Source organism: Austrofundulus limnaeus, unplaced genomic scaffold, assembly GCF_001266775.1.
Source record: "Austrofundulus limnaeus strain Quisiro unplaced genomic scaffold, Austrofundulus_limnaeus-1.0 Scaffold231, whole genome shotgun sequence".
Classification (NCBI taxonomy): Eukaryota; Metazoa; Chordata; class Actinopteri; order Cyprinodontiformes; family Rivulidae; genus Austrofundulus; species Austrofundulus limnaeus.
Window position 1 is genome coordinate 751,383 of NW_013952633.1, and position 2,999 is coordinate 754,381.

Genomic DNA, 2,999 nt, shown 5'->3' on the forward strand with positions numbered 1-2,999 from the left:
CATCTGGTTAGGATGCCTCCAGGACGCCTCCCTGGCGAGGTGTTCCGGGCATGTCCCACTGGGAGGAGGCCCAGAGGAAGACCCAGGACATGCTGGATTGTTTGTCTATGTTTCTCTGCTGGCCTGGGAACGCCTTGGGATTCCCCCAGATGAGCTGGCCCAAGTGGATGGAGAGAGGGAAGTCTGGGTCTCTGTGCTTAGGCTGCTGCCCATCGACCCGACCCCAGATAAGCGGCAAAAGATGGACGGACGGACATCTTTTTTCTAAAAGTACGCCATGATATTTTCCATAAACTGTCAATGGATACTGTYGCCTGTTTAAATATTTTTTATCTCATTTGAGATGTCAATGTTGAAGCAAAATTAGTGAAAATTAATAAATTAATAGAGAAAATACTTAAAAAGCTGGACATGTTTGCAAATTAGTGCTACAGTAACCTTCAAAAATACTATTTTGAATCCAAACATTTTATTGAACTGAGTTATTTATATGTTTGCCAATAAAAAAAATGTCATATTGAGTATTATAAGGGAAGGAGCTGTGTTTGCGACACACACGTTGGGCAGAAATCCCAACATTCTCTAATCACCAACCTAGACGGCCAGATCTCTTCAGTCATTTCATGTCCATGTGTTCCTAAATGCTTCACCAAATGTCACATCCAGTTTTATCTTTCTGGCTTGGTCTTTTTTGCAGCAAAACTCACTCCTACATTTCAGGACTGCTTCCTGCTAATCCTTGTTATGCAATTGCATCAGCAAAAGACTAATGCAAGCTTTCTATCATTATAAATGAGCAACTTCAGTTTAATCAGTTTGGGATGCTGTTGTGATGTAAGATGATTTGGCATGATTTTTTTTTTAATTATACTTTAGTTCAAGCCAGAAGTGGCTTTAAATCTGTGTACCTGAGGTTAATAMTAAAACAGATCAGGAAAGTGAACAGAACTAGACAAAGTTCACATTTAATACATGATTTGTGGTTGTAGTTTGTAGATTTGGCTCTAATCAGCGCTTTTATTCAAAAAATGAGTTTCCCTTTACTAATAACTTATGAGTGTGTTCATTCATCTGCTTTGTTWGCTAAATTAAACTTTCATAAAGTAMACATCGAGTTGACATCTAAAAGTGATTAACTAACGAAGTTAACCCAATTTAACATGACTGACACAGACCACTGACTTGAACACAAAAATGCATGCCTATGGCAGACAGACATGGAATTTTATCCACATTATTTTAGCTATGCATAATAMATTTGAGAGATTTATGAAAGCATGGCCAAAATGACTGCTCCATTTAAAAGGCACGGAACCAAAACTGAATTATAATGCCTGGGTGGATCAGATATATTTATATAGTCTATTTTTATTTTATATTTATTGGTAACAACAAAACTCACAATCTGAAACACTGTTAATGACATCATATTACATATTTTTCTGCAGGTTTTGCATCACATTTTTGCCGATCCATAAACACTAAACTYGTGGACAGTGACTGGTCTACATCAGGGATGACCCTGAACCAACAGAGAGACACTTTCCTTCCCATCTCAGTGGGTTTGTCAGATCAGACCAATGGAACAGCCTGGTGAGAAGGCCCTACCAGTCACAGAGGACCAGCATCCTCTTGCAGCATCACTGCAGCATCCTTTCTAAACATGCTCWGTAATGTGGGCCAATCGGTCGAGCAGAAACACTATAACTGAATCTGATGCTTGATTATAGCCAATTGATGGAAATATCCGTGTGAGAGGAAAGCAGGAAATAGCTCGTGCTTTAACTGTGCAGGAAAATGGCTATAAAGCGCATAGAACCGAAGAAGGAGAATGTTGATGCAGGAGCATCAGCTTGGCTGTAAAAAATAAAAAATAAAAAAAGCTGTTCCATCATCATCATCATCATCATCATCATCATCATCATCATCAGTGGGCTTCCCGATGTGTAGGCCCCCGACATGCAGACTAAAAGCACCGCTCTGCGGCCAAACCCGGACCCGTCCAGCCCCCAAACCCCGACGAGACGCGGTGGTCGGCTCTGTAGCAGCAGGCCTTTTAATAAGCCCGTCTTCACAACATATGCTGCTGAGGTGAATCTGACTCCAACAACCAGCAGGCCTCGCTTATCCGAGTAATTCAGACCGCGAGCAGGGAAATAAAAACGCGAATTCCAGTGACTCACCTCCTGATGAATCCTGATCAGGTCAGGTGTGACATCCTAAGAAAGCTCGACCCATGGTGGTTTATTAGTTCGGATCGGCTCCCTCCTCTCTGATCTGTCTGGATCAGCAGCAGCAGCAGCAGCAGCTCGTACAATGAAGCAGTGATGGCCGGTGGTGATGATGCTGGGAGCCCCGCCCTCCTCTCCGTGCAGCCAGGATGAGCTCACTGAATTTACAGCCTGGCAGCTTCCCCCACGAGCACGGAGCAGAAAATCCCCCCATCTCCCCCACGATTGTTTATTTGCACACGTCAGATTCTGAGAAATAATGAAGACACATGCTTGAATTGCTCCTGTTTGATCAGGGGATTGCCCACAATAAACTTCCTGTAGAACATTATTGTTTTATTTCCATTTATCTTATAGGATGTGTTTCAGAGTTTGGCTTCCAAAGTTTCATTTGGTTGGAATTTTATAGACATTTTCAAGAAACTTCAAACCTACATCAACATCTTGGGCTTTTTCCTGTCTTGTGTTATCTGTCCTTCAGTCAGTCCTGTTCATTGGACCCAGAATGCAGGCAAGACACAAGCAGTTCCAAAATAAATATGAAAAAAAAAAGTGGCAGCATGAATTGCCTCACTGCAAGAAGGTCCTGGATTCAGTCTCCGGTTCAGACCATCAGACCAGGGGTCCTTCTGTGTGGAGTCTGCATGTTCTCCATATGTCTGCATGGATTTTCATTGGGTAGCTACTGTGGTTTCACAGACCAAAAACATGCATGTACAGGTTGCCCTTTCGGCCCAGGCCTCCCTTGCGAAACTGATTATATTTGCC

The 2,999-nt window shown here is 42.5% G+C and overlaps 1 protein-coding gene and 1 pseudogene across 2 annotated transcripts in view; one reads left to right on the top strand and one right to left on the bottom strand.

Moving 5' to 3' along the window:
* jakmip2 (janus kinase and microtubule interacting protein 2) overlaps positions 1 to 2,357 on the bottom strand; it is a 21,605-nt gene extending 19,248 nt beyond the window's left edge. For both annotated transcript variants that reach the window (XM_014019799.1, XM_014019800.1), the window contains exon 1: positions 2,184 to 2,357. The gene's annotated coding sequence lies outside the window, so the exon portion shown is untranslated. The remainder of the gene's footprint in view (positions 1 to 2,183) is intronic.
* The window catches only part of LOC106525531 (sodium- and chloride-dependent betaine transporter-like), a 9,556-nt pseudogene continuing 8,516 nt past the window's right edge, over positions 1,960 to 2,999 (top strand).